Genomic DNA, 18,015 nt, shown 5'->3' on the forward strand with positions numbered 1-18,015 from the left:
GCCAAGGTTGTCCTATAACCTCCCTACATCATGCCATGTGTGTATTTGCCTTTAGACATGAGTAAATTAGCTTAAATGTTAACATGCTAACGGCTAACATGCTAGCACCTAGCAAGAGAGCCTCAAGTTTAGAAACTGCCAAGGATGTCCTATAACGTCCCTGCATCATGCATATGTGTATTTGCCTTTTAACATGAGCAAATTAGCTTCAATGCTAACATGCTAACAGTCATCATGCTAGCACCTAGCAAGAGAGTCCCAAGTTTAGAAAGTGCCAAGGTTGTCCTATAACATCCCTACATCATGCCATGTGTGTATTTGCTTTTAGACATGAGTAAATTAGCTTAAATGCTAACATGCTAACAATCATTATGCTAGCACCTAGCAAGACAGCCTCAAGTTTAGAAAGTGCCAAGGTTGTCCTATAACCTCCCTACACCATGCCATATGTGTATTTGCCTGAAGACATGAGTAAGTTAGCTTAAATGCTAACATGCTAACGGCTACCATGTTAGCACCTAGCAAGAGGGTTTCAAGTTTAGAAAGTGCCAAGGTTGTCCTATAACCTCCCTACATCATGCCATGTGTGTATTTGCCTTTAGACATGAGTAAATTAGCTTAAATGCTAACATGCTAACGGCTAACTTGCTAGCACCTAGCAAGAGAGCCTCAAGTTTAGAAACTGCCAAGGTTGTCCTATAACCTCCCTACATCATGCCATGTGTGTATTTGCCTTTAGACATGAGTAAATTAGCTTAAATGCTAACATGCTAACGGCTAACATGCTAGCACCTAGCAAGAGAGCCTCAAGTTTAGAAACTGCCAAGGTTGTCTTATGACCTCCCTACATCATGCCATGTGTGTATTTGCCTTTAGACATGAGTAAATTAGCTTAAATGCTAACATGCTAACATGCTAGCAATTAGCATTTAGCCACAGAGAGAGTTCAGACATTTATCTCAAAAATGAGCCATCAATCACGTTTCTACGTGGCCGTATGGCTGAGCTAAAAGGCTGTGAAAAGTCTGTAAATTCTCGTTTTCTATGTGCTGTTCTAAAAATAGAACAGCGATTCCCTAATCAAGTGGCCCATTTTTTAACGTTTTCGTTAATAGCGTCGCCATGGTTACACAAAACTTTCCAAAAATTAAATACCGCTGTAGTCCCGAGCGCCACGTTTCCGGCGGTGTAACATGTGTGGGGGTCCTTCTTGCGGTTTTGGCCGCATTACGCGCGCAAAAAGTGGAAGATTAAGATATACGGAATAATAACTAAACAGCAATAACAATATGGGCTGGCTCAGTAGCCAGCCCATAGACTGCTACTGCAAGTAGCAGTCTATGGGCTGGCTACTGAGCCAGTCCATAACTAGAAAATTCCCGCGGAAATTTTGATGGACTGGCCACCTGTGCTGTGAACCTCGGGCCCGGTGCGCCAACGGCTACTGCGGTAGCACCTAGCAAGAAAGCCTCAAGTACGGAAAAGGTTGATGCAGTCCCACAGTGTCCCCACATCATGCCAAGTGTGTATTTGCCTTTAAACTTGAGTAAATTAGCTAAAATGCTAACGTGCTAACGGCTACCGTGCTAACATGTAGCAAAATAGCCTCAGTTCCTGACAAGTTTGGGGCAGTCCTACAGTGTCCCCATATCATGCCATGTGTGTATTTTCCTTTAGACATGAGTAAATTAGCTAAAATGCTAACATGCTAACAGTTATCATGCTAGCACCTAGCAAGAGGGCCTCAAGTTTAGAAAGTACCAAGGTTGTCCTGTAACATCCCTACACCATGCCATGTGTGTATTTGCCTTTAGACATGAGTAAATTTGCTTAAATGCTAACATGCTAACGGCTACGATGCTAGCACCTAGCAAGAGAGCCTGAAGTTTAGAAAGTGCCAAGGTTGTCCTATTACCTCCCTACATCATGCCATGTGTGTATTTGCCTTTAGACATGAGTAAATTAGCTTAAATGCTAACATGCTAACGGCTACCATGCTAGCACCTAGCAAGAGGGTTTCAAGTTTAGAAAGTGCCAAGGTTGTCCTATAACCTCCCTATATCATGCCATGTGTGTATTTGCCTTTAAACGTTAGTAAATTAGCTAAAATGCTAACATGATAACAGTTATCATGCTAGCACCTAGCAAGAGAGCCTCAAGTTTAGAAAGTGCCAAGGTTGTCCTATAACCTTCCTAAATCATGCCATGTGTGTATTATCCTTTAGACATGAGTAAATTAGCTTAAATGCTAACATGCTAACAGTCATCATGCTAGCACCTAGCAAGAGAGCCTCAAGTTAAGAAAGTGCCTGGGTTGTCCTGTAACCTCCCTAAATCATGCCATGTGTGTAATTTCCTTTAGACATGAGTAAATTAGCTTAAATCCTAACATGCTAACGGCTACCCTGCTAGCACCTAGCAAGAGGGCCTAAAGTTTAGAAACTTCCAAGGTTGTCTTATAACCTCCCTGCATCATGCCATTAGTGTATTTGCCTTTAAACATGGGTAAATTAGCTTAAATGCTAACATGCTAACAGTTATCATGCTAGCACCTAGCAAGAGAGCCTCAAGTTTAGAAAGTGCCAAGGTTGTCCTATAACCTCCCTACATCATGCCATGTGTGTATTTACCTTTAGACATGAGTAAATTAGCTTAAATGCTAACATGCTAACGGCTACCATGCTAACACCTAGCAAAACAGCCTCAGGTCCTGAAAAGTTTGGGGCAGTCCTACAGTGTTCCCACATCATGCCAAATGTGTATTTGCCTTTAAACTTTAGAAAATTAGCGAAAATGCTAACATGCTAACGGCTACCATGCTAACACCTAGCAAAACAGCCTCAGGTCCTGAAAAGTTTGGGGCAGTCCTACAGTGTCCCCACATCATGCCATGTGTGTATTTGCCCTTAGACATGAGTAAATTAGCTAAAATGCTAACATGCTAACAGTCATCATGCTAGTACCTAGCAAGAGAGCCTCAAGTTTAGAAAGTGCCAAGGTTGTCCTATAACCTCCCTACATCATGCCATGTGTGTATTATCCTTTAGACATGAGTAAATTAGCTTAAATGCTAACATGCTAACAGCTACCATGCTAGCACCTAGCAAGAGGGCATCAAGTTTAGAAACTGCCAAGGTTGTCCGATAACCTCCCTGCATCATGCCATGGGTGTATTTGCCTTTAAACATGAGTAAATTAGCTTAAATGCTAACATGCTAACAGTTATCATGCTAGCACCTAGCAAGAGAGCCTCAAGTTTAGAAAGTGCCAAGGTTGTCCTGTAACCTTCCTAAATCATGCCATGTGTGTATTATCCTTTAGACATGAGTAAATTAGCTTAAATGCTAACATGCTAACAGTCATCATGCTAGCACCTAGCAAGAGAGCCTCAAGTTAAGAAAGTGCCTGGGTTGTCCTATAACCTCCCTAAATCATGCCATGTGTGTAATTTCCTTTAGACATGAGTAAATTAGCTTAAATCCTAACATGCTAACGGCTACCCTGCTAGCACCTAGCAAGAGGGCCTGAAGTTTAAAAACTTCCAAGGTTGTCTTTTAACCTCCCTGCATCATGCCATTAGTGTATTTGCCTTTAAACATGGGTAAATTAGCTTAAATGCTAACATGCTAACAGTTATCATGCTAGCACCTAGCAAGAGAGCCTAAAGTTTAGAAAGTGCCAAGGTTGTCCTATAACCTCCCTACATCATGCCATGTGTGTATTTGCCTTTAGACATGAGTATATTAGCTTAAATGCTAACATGCTAACGGCTACCATGCTAACACCTAGCAAAACAGCCTCAGGTTCTGAAAAGTTTGGGGCAGTCCTACAGTGTCCCCACATCATGCCAAGTGTGTATTTGCCTTTAAACTTTAGAAAATTAGCGAAAATGCTAACATGCTAACGGCTACCATGCTAACACCTAGCAAAACAGCCTCAGGTCCTGAAAAGTTTGGGGCAGCCCTACAGTGTCCCCACATCATGCCATGTGTGTATTTGCCCTTAGACATGAGTAAATTAGCTAAAATGCTAACATGCTAACAGTCATCATGCTAGCACCTAGCAAGAGAGCCTCAAGTTTAGAAAGTGCCAAGGTTGTCCTATAACCTCACTACATCATGCCATGTGTGTATTATCCTTTAGACATGAGTAAATTGGCTTACATGCTAACATGCTAACAGCTACCATGCTAGCACCTAGCAAGAGGGCATCAAGTTTAGAAACTGCCAAGGTTGTCCGATAACCTCCCTGCATCATGCCATGGGTGTATTTGCCTTTAAACATGAGTAAATTAGCTTAAATGCTAACATGCTAACGGCTACCATGCTAGCACCTAGCAAGAGAGCCTCAAGTTTAGAAAGTGCCAAGGTTGTCCTATAACCTACCTACATCATGCCATGTGTGTATTTGCCTTTAAATGTGAGTAAATTAGCTTAAATGTTAACATGCTAACAGTCGTCATGCTAGCACCTAGCAAGAGAGCCTCAAGTTTAGAAAGTGTCAAGGTTGTCCTATAACATCCATACATCATGCCATGTGTGTATTTACCTTTAGACATGAGTAAATTAGCTTATATGCTAACATGCTAACGGCTACCATGCTAGCACCTAGCAAGAGAGCCTCAAGTTTAGAAACTGCCAAGGTTGTCCTATAACTTCCCTACATCATGCCATGTGTGTATTTGCCTTTAAATGTGAGTAAATTAGCTTAAATGCTAACATGCTAACAGTTATGATGCTAGCACCTAGCAAGTGAGCTTCAAGTTTAGAAAGATCCAAGGTTGTCCTATAACCTCCCAACATCATGCCATGTGTGTATTTGCCTTTAGACATGAGTAATTTAGCTTAAATTCTAACATGCTAACGGCTACCATGCTAGTACCTAGCAAGAGAGCCTCAAGTTTAGAAAGTGCCAAGGTTGTCCTATAGCCTCCCTACATCATGCCATGTGTGTATTTGCCTTTAAATGTGAGTAAATTAGCTTAAATGCTAACATGCTAACAGTCGTCATGCTAGCACCTAGCAAGAGAGCCTCAAGTTTAGAAAGTGCCAAGGTTTTCCTATAACCTCCCTACATCATGCCATGTGTGTATTTGCCTTTAAATGTGAGTAAATTAGCTTGAATGGTAACATGCTAACAGTCGTCATGCTAGCACCTAGCAAGAGAGCCTCAAGTTTAGAAAGTGCCAAGGTTGTCCTATAACCTCCCTACATCATGCCATGTGTGTATTTGCCTTTAAACATGAGTAAATTAGCTTAAATGCTGACATGCTAACGGCTACCATGCTAGCACCTAGCAAGAGAGCCTCAAGTTTAGAAAGTGCCAAGGTTGTCCTATAACATCCCTACATCATGCCATGTGTGTATTTACCTTTAGACATGAGTAAATTAGCTTAAATGCTAACATGCTAACGGCTACAATGCTAGCACCTAGCAAGAGAGCCTCAAGTTTAGAAACTGCCAAGGTTGTCCTATAACTTCCCTACATCATGCCATGTGTGTATTTGCCTTTAAATGTGAGTAAATTAGCTTAAATGCTAACATGCTAACAATCATTATGCTAGCACCTAGCAAGAGAGCCTCAAGTTTAGAAAGTGCCAAGGTTGTCCTATAACCTCCCTACATCATGCCATGTGTGTATTTGCCTGAAGACATGAGTAAATTAGCTTAAATGGTAAAATGCTAACGGCTACCATGCTAGCACCTAGCAAGAGAGCATCGAGTTGAGAAACAGCCAAGGTTGTCCTATAACCTCCCTACATCATGCCATGTGTGTATTTGCCTTTAAATTTAAGTAAATTAGCTTAAATGCTAACATGCTAACAGTCATCATGCTAGCACCTAGCAAGAGGGCCTCAACTTTAGAAAGTGCCAAGGGTGTCCTATAACCTCCCTACATCATGCCATGTGTGTATTTGCCTTTAGACATGAGTAGATTAGCTTAAATGCTAACATGCTAACATGCTAGCAATTAGCATTTAGCCACAGAGAGAGTTCAGACGTTTATCTCAAAAATGAGCCATCAATCACGTTTCTACGTGGCCGTATGGCTGAGCTAAAAGGCTGTGAAAAGTCTGTAAATTCTCGTTTTCTATGTGCTGTTCTAAAAATAGAACAGCGATTCCCTAATCAAGTGGCCCATTTTTTAACGTTTTCGTTAATAGCGTCGCCATGGTTACACAAAACTTTCCAAAAATTAAATACCGCTGTAGTCCCGAGCGCCACGTTTCCGGCGGTGTAACATGTGTGGGGGTCCTTCTTGCGGTTTTGGCCGCATTACGCGCGCAAAAAGTGGAAGATTAAGATATACGGAATAATAACTAAACAGCAATAACAATATGGGCTGGCTCAGTAGCCAGCCCATAGACTGCTACTGCAAGTAGCAGTCTATGGGCTGGCTACTGAGCCAGTCCATAACTAGAAAATTCCCGCGGAAATTTTGATGGACTGGCCACCTGTGCTGTGAACCTCGGGCCCGGTGTGCCAACGGCTAACGCGGTAGCACCTAGCAAGAAAGCCTCAAGTACGGAAAAGGTTGATGCAGTCCCATAGTGTCCCCACATCATGCCAAGTGTGTATTTGCCTTTAAACTTGAGTAAATTAGCTAAAATGCTAAAATGCTAACATGATAACAGCTACCGTGCTAACACGTAGCAAAACAGCCTCAGGTCCTGAAAAGTTTGGGGCAGTCCTACAGTGTCCCCACATCATGCCATGTGTGTATTTTCCTTTAGACATGAGTAAATTAGGTAAAATGCTAACATGCTAACAGTCATCTTGCTAGCACCTAGCAAGAGGGCCTCAAGTTTAGAAAGTACCAAGGTTGTCCTATAACCTCCCCACATCATGAGATGTGCTTAGTAGCCTTTAGGCATGAGTAAATTAGCTTAAATCTTAACATGCTAACAGTTATCATGCTAGCACCTAGCAAGAGAGCCTCAAGTTTAAAAAGTGCCAAGGTTGTCTTATAACCTCCCGACATCATGCCATGTGTGTATTTGCCTTTATACATGAGTAAATTAGCTTAAATGCTAACATGCTAACGGCTACCATGCTAGCACCTAGCAAGAGAGCCTCAAGTTTAGAAAGTGCCAAGGTTGTCCTATAACCTCCCTACATCATGCCATGTGTGTATTTGCCTTTAAATGTGAGTAAATTAGCATAAATGCTAACATGCTAACAGTCATTATGCTAGCACCTAGCAAGAAAGCCTCAAGTTTAGAAAGTGCCAAGGATGTCCTATAACGTCCCCGCATCATGCATGTGTGAATTTGCCTGTGGACATAAGTAAATTAACTTAAATGCTAACATGCTAACGGCTACAATGCTAGCAACTAGCAAGAGGCCCTCAAGTTTAGAAAGTGCCAAGGTTGTCCTATAAACTCCCTACATCATGCCATGTGTGTATTTGCCTTTAGACATGAGTAAATTAGCTTAAATGCTAACATGCTAACGGCTAACATGCTAGCACCTAGCAAGACAGCCTCAAGTTTAGAAACTGCCAAGGATGTCCTATAATGTCCCTGCATCATGCATGTGTGTATTTGCCTTTAAACATTAGCAAATTAGCTTAAATGCTAACATGCTAACAGCCATCATGCTAGCACCTAGCAAGAGAGTCCCAAGTTTAGAAAGTGCCAAGGTTGTCCTATAACCTCCCTACATCATGCCATGAGTGTATTTGCCTTCAGACATGAGCAAATTAGCTTAAATGCTAACATGCTAACGGCGAACATGCTACCACATAGCAAGACAGCCTCAAGTTTAGAAACTGCAAAGGATGTCCAATAACGTCCCCACATCATGCCAAGTGTGTATTTGCCTTTAAACATGAGTGAATTAGCTAAAATGCTAACATGCTAATGGCTACCGTGCTAACATGTAGCAAAACAGCCTCAGGTCCTGAAAAGTTTGTGGCAGTCCTACAGTGTCCCGACATCATGCCATGTGTGTATGTTCCTTTAGACATGAGTAAATTAGCTAAGATGCTAACATGCTAACAGTTATCATGCTAGCACCTAGCAAGAGGGCCTCAAGTTTAGAAAGTACCAAGGTATTCCTATAACCTCCCCACATCATGACATGTGCTTAGTAGCCTTTAGTAATGAGTAAATTAGCTTAAATCTTAACATGCTGACAGTTATCATGCTAGCACCTAGCAAGAGAGCCTCAAGTTTAAAAAGTGCCAAGGTTGTCCTATAACCTCCCGACATCATGCCATGTGTGTATTTGCCTTTAGACATGAGTAAATTAGCTTAAATGCTAACATGCTAACGGCTACCATGCTAGCACCTAGCAAGAGGGTTTCAAGTTTAGAAAGTGCCAAGGTTGTCCTATAACCTCCCTATATCATGCCATGTGTGTATTTGCCTTTAAACGTTAGTAAATTAGCTAAAATGCTAACATGCTAACAGTTATCATGCTAGCACCTAGCAAGAGAGCCTCAAGTTTAGAAAGTGCCACGGTTGTCCTATAACCTTCCTAAATCATGCCATGTGTGTATTATCCTTTAGACATGAGTAAATTAGCTTAAATGCTAACATGCTAACAGTCATCATGCTAGCACCTAGCAAGAGAGCCTCAAGTTAAGAAAGTGCCTGGGTTGTCCTGTAACCTCCCTGAATCATGCCATGTGTGTATTATCCTTTAGACATGAGTAAAATAGCTTAAATCCTAACATGCTAACGGCTACCCTGCTAGCACCTAGCAAGAGGGCCTAAAGTTTAGAAACTTCCAAGGTTGTCTTATAACCTCCCTGCATCATGCCATTAGTGTATTTGCCTTTAAACATGGGTAAATTAGCTTAAATGCTAACATGCTAAGTTATCATGCTAGCACCTAGCAAGAGAGCCTCAAGTTTAGAAAGTGCCAAGGTTGTCCTATAACCTCCCTACATCATGCCATGTGTGTATTTACCTTTAGACATGAGTAAATTAGCTTAAATGCTAACATGCTAACGGCTACCATGCTAACACCTAGCAAAACAGCCTCAGGTCCTGAAAAGTTTGGGGCAGTCCTACAGTGTCCCCACATCATGCCAAGTGTGTATTTGCCTTTAAACTTTAGAAAATTACCGAAAATGCTAACATGCTAACGGCTACCATGCTAACACCTAGCAAAACAGCCTCAGGTCCTGAAAAGTTTGGGGCAGTCCTACAGTGTCCCCACATCATGCCATGTGTGTATTTGCCCTTAGACATGAGTAAATTAGCTAAAATGCTAACATGCTAACAGTCATCATGCTAGTACCTAGCAAGAGAGCCTCAAGTTTAGAAAGTGCCAAGGTTGTCCTATAACCTCCCTACATCATGCCATGTGTGTATTATCCTTTAGACATGAGTAAATTAGCTTAAATGCTAACATGCTAACAGCTACCATGCTAGCACCTAGCAAGAGGGCATCAAGTTTAGAAACTGCCAAGGTTGTCCGATAACCTCCCTGCATCATGCCATGGGTGTATTTGCCTTTAAACATGAGTAAATTAGCTTAAATGCTAACATGCTAACAGTTATCATGCTAGCACCTAGCAAGAGAGCCTCAAGTTTAGAAAGTGCCAAGGTTGTCTTGTAACCTTCCTAAATCATGCCATGTGTGTATTATCCTTTAGACATGAGTAAATTAGCTTAAATGCTAACATGCTAACAGTCATCATGCTAGCACCTAGCAAGAGAGCCTCAAGTTAAGAAAGTGCCTGGGTTGTCCTGTAACCTCCCTAAATCATGCAATGTGTGTAATTTCCTTTAGACATGAGTAAATTACCTTAAATCCTAACATGCTAACGGCTACCCTGCTAGCACCTAGCAAGAGGGCCTGAAGTTTAGAAACTTCCAAGGTTGTCTTATAACCTCCCTGCATCATGCATTAGTGTATTTGCCTTTAAACATGGGTAAATTAGCTTAAATGCTAACATGCTAACAGTTATCATGCTAGCACCTAGCAAGAGAGCCTCAAGTTTAGAAAGTGCCAAGGTTGTCCTATAACCTCCCTACATCATGCCATGTGTGTATTTGCCTTTAGACATGAGTAAATTAGCTTAAATGCTAACATGCTAACGGCTACCATGCTAACACCTAGCAAAACAGCCTCAGGTCCTGAAAAGTTTGGGGCAGTCCTACAGTGTCCCCACATCATGCCAAGTGTGTATTTGCCTTTAAACATTAGAAAATTAGCGAAAATGCTAACATGCTAACGGCTACCATGCTAACACCTAGCAAAACAGCCTCAGGTCCTGAAAAGTTTGGGGCAGTCCTACAGTGTCCCCACATCATGCCATGTGTGTATTTGCCCTTAGACATGAGTAAATTAGCTAAAATGCTAACATGCTAACAGTCATCATGCTAGCACCTAGCAAGAGAGCCTCAAGTTTAGAAAGTGCCAAGGTTGTCCTATAACCTCCCTACATCATGCCATGTGTGTATTATCCTTTAGACATGAGTAAATTGGCTTAAATGCTAACATGCTAACAGCTACCATGCTAGCACCTAGCAAGAGAGCCTCAAGTTTAGAAAGTGCCAAGGTTGTCCTATAACCTACCTACATCATGCCATGTGTGTATTTGCCTTTAAATGTGAGTAAATTAGCTTAAATGTTAACATGCTAACAGTCGTCATGCTAGCACCTAGCAAGAGAGCCTCAAGTTTAGAAAGTGTCAAGGTTGTCCTATAACATCCATACATCATGCCATGTGTGTATTTACCTTTAGACATGAGTAAATTAGCTTAAATGCTAACATGCTAACGGCTACCATGCTAGCACCTAGCAAGAGAGCCTCAAGTTTAGAAACTGCCAAGGTTGTCCTATAACTTCCCTACATCATGCCATGTGTGTATTTGCCTTTAAATGTGAGTAAATTAGCTTAAATGCTAACATGCTAACAGTTATCATGCTAGCACCTAGCAAGTGAGCTTCAAGTTTAGAAAGATCCAAGGTTGTCCTATAACCTCCCAACATCATGCCATGTGTGTATTTGCCTTTAGACATGAGTAATTTAGCTTAAATTCTAACATGCTAACGGCTACCATGCTAGTACCTAGCAAGAGAGCCTCAAGTTTAGAAAGTGCCAAGGTTGTCCTATAGCCTCCCTACATCATGCCATGTGTGTATTTGCCTTTAAATGTGAGTAAATTAGCTTAAATGCTAACATGCTAACAGTCGTCATGCTAGCACCTAGCAAGAGAGCCTCAAGTTTAGAAAGTGCCAAGGTTTTCCTATAACCTCCCTACATCATGCCATGTGTGTATTTGCCTTTAAATGTGAGTAAATTAGCTTGAATGGTAACATGCTAACAGTCGTCATGCTAGCACCTAGCAAGAGAGCCTCAAGTTTAGAAAGTGCCAAGGTTGTCCTATAACATCCCTACATCATGCCATGTGTGTATTTGCCTTTAAACATGAGTAAATTAGCTTAAATGCTGACATGCTAACGGCTACCATGCTAGCACCTAGCAAGAGAGCCTCAAGTTTAGAAAGTGCCAAGGTTGTCCTATAACCTCCCTACATCATGCCATGTGTGTATTTGCCTTTAAATATTAGTAAATTAGCTTAAATGCTAACATGCTAACAGTCGTCATGCTAGCACCTAGCAAGAGAGCCTCAAGTTTAGAAAGTGTCAAGGTTGTCCTATAACATCCATACATCATGCCATGTGTGTATTTACCTTTAGACATGAGTAAATTAGCTTAAATGCTAACATGCTAACGGCTACCATGCTAGCACCTAGCAAGAGAGCCTCAAGTTTAGAAACTGCCAAGGTTGTCCTATAACTTCCCTACATCATGCCATGTGTGTATTTGCCTTTAAATGTGAGTAAATTAGCTTAAATGCTAACATGCTAACAGTTATCATGCTAGCACCTAGCAAGTGAGCTTCAAGTTTAGAAAGATCCAAGGTTGTCCTATAACCTCCCAACATCATGCCATGTGTGTATTTGCCTTTAGACATGAGTAATTTAGCTTAAATTCTAACATGCTAACGGCTACCATGCTAGTACCTAGCAAGAGAGCCTCAAGTTTAGAAAGTGCCAAGGTTGTCCTATAGCCTCCCTACATCATGCCATGTGTGTATTTGCCTTTAAATGTGAGTAAATAGCTTAAATGCTAACATGCTAACAGTCGTCATGCTAGCACCTAGCAAGAGAGCCTCAAGTTTAGAAAGTGCCAAGGTTTTCCTATAACCTCCCTACATCATGCCATGTGTGTATTTGCCTTTAAATGTGAGTAAATTAGCTTGAATGGTAACATGCTAACAGTCGTCATGCTAGCACCTAGCAAGAGAGCCTCAAGTTTAGAAACTGCCAAGGTTGTCCTATAACTTCCCTACATCATGCCATGTGTGTATTTGCCTTTAAATGTGAGTAAATTAGCTTAAATGCTAACATGCTAACAATCATTATGCTAGCACCTAGCAAGAGAGCCTCAAGTTTAGAAAGTGCCAAGGTTGTCCTATAACCTCCCTACATCATGCCATGTGTGTATTTGCCTCAAGACATGAGTAAATTAGCGTAAATGGTAAAATGCTAACGGCTACCATGCTAGCACCTAGCAAGAGAGCATCGAGTTGAGAAACAGCCAAGGTTGTCCTATAACCTCCCTACATCATGCCATGTGTGTATTTGCCTTTAAACATGAGTAAATTAGCTTAAATGTTGACATGCTAACGGCTACCATGCTAGCACCTAGCAAGAGAGCCTCAAGTTTAGAAAGTGCCAAGGTTGTCCTATAACCTCCCTACCTCATGCCATGTGTGTATTTGCCTTTAAATGTGAGTAAATTAGCTTAAATGCTAACATGCTAACAGTCGTCATGCTAGCACCTAGCAAGAGGGCCTCAACTTTAGAAAGTGCCAAGGTTGTCCTATAACCTCCCTACATCATGCCATATGTGTATTTGCCTTTAAACTTGAGTAAATTAGCTTAAATGCTAACATGCTAACGGCTACCCTGCTAGCACCTAGCAAGATGGCCTCAAGTTTAGAAACTACAAAGGTTGTCCTATAACCTCTCTATATCATGCCATGTGTGTATTTGCCTTTAAACGTGAGTAAATTAGCTTAAATGTTAACATGCTAACAGTTATCATGCTAGCACCTAGCAAGAGAGCCTCAAGTTTAGAAAGTGCCAAGGTTGTCCTATAACCTCCCGACATCATGCCATGTGTGTATTTGCCTTTAAATGTGAGTAAATTAGCTTAAATGCTAACATGCTAACAGTCATCATGCTAGCACCTAGCAAGAGAGCCTCAAGTTTAGAAAGTGCCAAGGTTGTCCTATAACCTCCCTATATCATGCCATGTGTGTATTTGCCTTCAAATGTGAGTAAATTAGCTTAAATGCTAACATGCTAACAGTCGTCATGCTAGCACCTAGCAAGAGAGCCTCAAGTTTAGAAAGTGCCAAGGTTGTCCTATAACCTCCCTACATCATGCCATGTGTGTATTTGCCTTTAGACATGAGTAAATTAGCTTAAATGCTAACATGCTAACAGTCATTATGCTAGCACCTAGCAAGAGAGCCTCAAGTTTAGAAAGTGCCAAGGTTGTCCTATAACCTCCCTACATCATGTCATGTGTGCATTTGCCTGTAGACATGAGTAAATTAGCTTAAATGCTAACATGCTAACGGCTACCATGCTAGCACCTAGCAAGAGGGCCTTAAGTTTAGAAACTGCCAAGGTTGTCCTATAACCTCCCCACATCATGCCATTTGTGTATTTGCCTTTAAACGTGAGTAAATTAGCTTATATGCTAACACGCTAACAGCCATTATGCTAGCACCTAGCAAGAGAGCCTCAAGTTTAGAAAGTGCCAAGGATGTCCTATAACGTCCCTGCATCATGCATGTGTGTATTTGCCTTTAAACATGAGCAAATTAGCTTAAATGCTAACATGCTAAAAGTCATCATGCTAGCACCTAGCAAGAGACCCTCAAGTTTAGAAAGTGCCAAGGTTGTCCTATAACCTCCCTACATCATGTCATGTGTGTATTTGCATTTAGACATGAGTAAATTAGCTTAAATGCTAACACGCTAACGGCTAACATGCTAGCACCTAGCAAGAGAGTTTCAAGTTTACAAAGTGCCAAGGTTGTCCTATAACCTCCCTACATCATGCCATTTGTGTATTTGCCTTTAAACATGAGTAAATTAGCTTAAATGCTAACATGCTAACAGTTATCATGCTAGCACCTAGCAAGAGAGCCTCAAGTTTAGAAAGTGCCAAGGGTGTCCTATAACCTCCCTACATCATGCCATTTGTGTATTTGCCTTTAGACATGAGTAAATTAGCTTAATTGCTAACATGCTAGCACCTAGCAAGACAGCCTTAAGTTTAGAAACTGCCAAGGATGTCCTATGACGTCCCTGCATCATGCATGTGTGTATTTGCCTTTAAACGTGAATAAATTAGCTTAAATGCTAACATGCTAACAATCATTATGCTAGCACCTAGCAAGAGAGCCTCAAGTTTAGAAAGTGCCAAGGATGTCCTATAACGTCCCTGCATCACGCATGTGTGTATTTGCCTTTAAACATGAGCAAATTAGCTTAAATGCTAACATGCTAACAGTCATCATGCTAGCACCTAGCAAGAGAGTCCCAAGTTTAGAAAGTGCCAAGGGTGTCCTATAACCTCCCTACATCATGCCATGTGTGTATTTGCCTTTAGACATGAGTAATTGAGCTTAAATGCTAACATGCTAACGGCTAACATGCTATCACCTAGCAAGAGAGTTTCAAGTTTACAAAGTGCCAAGGTTGTCCTTCAACCTCCCTATATCATGCCATGTGTGTATATGCCTTTAAACGTGAGTAAATTAGCTTAAATGCTAACATGCTAACAGTTATCATGCTAGCACCTAGCAAGAGAGCCTCAAGATTAGAAAGTGCCAAGGTTGTCCTATAACCTCCCGACATCATGCCATGTGTGTATTTGCCGTTAGACATGACTAAATTAGCTTAAATGCTAACATGCTAACGGCTACCATGCTAGCACCTAGCAAGAGGGCCTCAAGTTTAGCAAGTGCCAAGGTTGTCCTATAACCTCCCTACATCATGCCATGTGTGTATTTGCCTTTAGACATGAGTAAATTAGCTTAAATGCTAACATGCTAACGGCTAACATGCTAGCACCTAGCAAGACGGCCTCAAGTTTAGAAACTGCCAAGGTTGTCCTATAACCTCCCTACATCATGCCATGTGTGTATTTGCCTTTAGACCTGAGTAAATTAGCTTAAATGCTAACATGCTAACAGTTATCATGCTAGCACCTAGCAAGAGAGCCTCAAGTTTAGAAAGTGCCAAGGTTGTCCTATAACCTCCCTACATCATGCCATGTGTGTATTTGCCTTTAGACATGAGTAAATTAGCTTAAATGCTAACATGCTAACAGTCATCATGCTAGCACCTAGCAAGAGAGTCCCAAGTTTAGAAAGTGCCAAGGTTGTCCTATAACCTCCCGACATCATGCCATGTGTGTATTTGCCTTTAGACATGAGTAAATTAGCTTAAATGCTAACATGCTAACGGATAACATGCTAGCACCTAGCAAGACAGCCTCAAGTTTAGAAACTGCCAAGGTTGTCCTATAACCTCCCCACATCATGTCATGTGTGTATTTGCCTTTTAACGTGAGTAAATTAGCTTGAATGCTAACATGCTAACAATCATTATGCTAGCACCTAGCAAGAGAGCCTCAAGTTTAGAAAGTGCCAAGGTTGTCCTATAACCTCCCCACATCATGTCATGTGTATATTTGCCTTTAAACGTGAGTAAATTAGCTTAAATGCTAACATGCTAACAATAATTATGCTAGCACCTAGCAAGACAGCCTCAAGTTTAGAAAGTGCCAAGGTTGTCCTATAACCTCCCTACACCATGTCATATGTGTATTTGCCTGAAGACATGAGTAAATTAGCTTAAATGCTAACATGCTAACGGCTACCATGTTAGCACCTAGCAAGAGGGTTTCAAGTTTAGAAAGTGCCAAGGTTGTCCTATAACCTCCCTATATCATGCCATGTGTGTATTTGCCTTTAAACGTGAGTAAATTAGCTTAAAGGCTAACATGCTAACAGTTATCATGCTAGCACCTAGCAAGAGAGCCTCAAGTTTAGAAAGTGCCAAGGTTGTCCTATAACCTCCCTACATCATGCCATGTGTGTATTTGCCTTTAGACATGAGTAAATTAGCTTAAATGCTAACATGCTAACGGCTAACATGCTAGCACCTAGCAAGAGAGCCTCAAGTTTAGAAACTGCCAAGGTTGTCCTATGACCTCCCTACATCATGCCATGTGTGTATTTGCCTTTAAACTTGAGTAAATTAGCTAAAATGCTAAAATGCTAAAATGCTAACATGATAACGGCTACCGTGCTAACACGTAGCAAAACAGCCTCAGGTCCTGAAAAGTTTGGGGCAGTCCTACAGTGTCCCCACATCATGCCATGTGTGTATTTTCCTTTAGATATGAGTAAATTAGCTAAAATGCTAACATGCTAACAGTCATCATGCTAGCACCTAGCAAGAGGGCCTCAAGTTTAGAAAGTACCAAGGTTGTCCTATAACCTCCCCACATCATGACATGTGCTTAGTAGCCTTTAATCATGAGTAAATTAGCTTAAATGCTAACATGCTAACAGTTATCATGCTAGCACCTAGCAAGAGACCCTCAAGTTTAGAAAGTGCCAAGGTTGTCCTATAACCTCCCTACATCATGCCATGTGTGTATTTGCCTTTAGACATGAGTAAATTAGCTTAAATGCTAACATGCTAACGGCTAACATGCTAGCACCTAGCAAGACAGCCTCAAGTTTAGAAACTACAAAGGTTGTCCTATAACCTCCCCACATCATGTCATGTGTGTATTTGCCTTTAAACGTGAGTAAATTAGCTTAAATGCTAACATGCTAACAATCATTATGCTAGCACCTAGCAAGAGAGCCTCAAGTTTAGAAAGTGCCAAGGTTGTCCTATAACCTCCCTACACCATTTCATATGTGTATTTGCCTTTAGACATGAGTAAATTACCTTAAATGCTAACATGCTAACGGCTACCATGCTAGCACCTACCAAGAGAGCCTCAAGTTTAGAAACTGCTAAGGTTGTCCTATAACCTCCCTACATCATGCCATGTGTGCAATTGCCTTTAAACGTGAGAAAATTAGCTTAAATGCTAACATGCTAACGGCTAACATGCTAGCACCTAGCAAGACGGCCTCAAGTTTAGAAACTGCCAAGGTTGTCCTATAACCTCCCTACATCATGCCATGTGTGTATTTGCCTTTAGACATGAGTAAATTAGCTTAAATGCTAACATGCTAACAGTCATCATGCTAGCACCTAGCAAGAGAGTCCCAAGTTTAGAAAGTGCCAAGGTTGTCCTATAACCTCCCGACATCATGCCATGTGTGTATTTGCCTTTAGACATGAGTAAATTAGCTTAAATGCTAACATGCTAACGGCTACCATGCTAGCACCTAGCAAGAGAGCATCAAGTTGAGAAAGTGCCAAGGTTGTCCTATAGCCTCCCTACATCATGCCATGTGTGTATTTGCCTTTAGACATGAGTAAATTAGCTTAAATGCTAACATGCTAACAGCTACCATGCTAGCACCTAGCAAGAGGGTTTCAAGTTTACAAAGTGCCAAGGTTGTCCTATAACCTCCCTATATCATGCCATGTGTGTATTTGCCTTTAAACGTGAGTAAATTAGCTTAAATGTTAACATGCTAACAGTTATCATGCTAGCACCTAGCAAGAGCGCCTCAAGTTTAGAAAGTGCCAAGGTTGTCCTATAACCTCCCTACATCATGCCATGTGTGTATTTGCCTTTAGACATGAATAAATTAGCTTAAATGCTAACATGCTAACGGCTACCATGCTAGCACCTAGCAAGAGGGTTTCAAGTTTACAAAGTGCCAAGGTTGTCCTAAAACCTCCCTATATCATGCCATGTGTGTATTTGCCTTTAAACGTGAGTAAATTAGCTTAGATGCTAACATGCTAACAGTTATCATGCTAGCACCTA

The sequence above is a fragment of the Doryrhamphus excisus genome, chromosome 4 (assembly GCF_030265055.1).
Source record: "Doryrhamphus excisus isolate RoL2022-K1 chromosome 4, RoL_Dexc_1.0, whole genome shotgun sequence".
NCBI lineage: Eukaryota > Metazoa > Chordata > Actinopteri > Syngnathiformes > Syngnathidae > Doryrhamphus > Doryrhamphus excisus.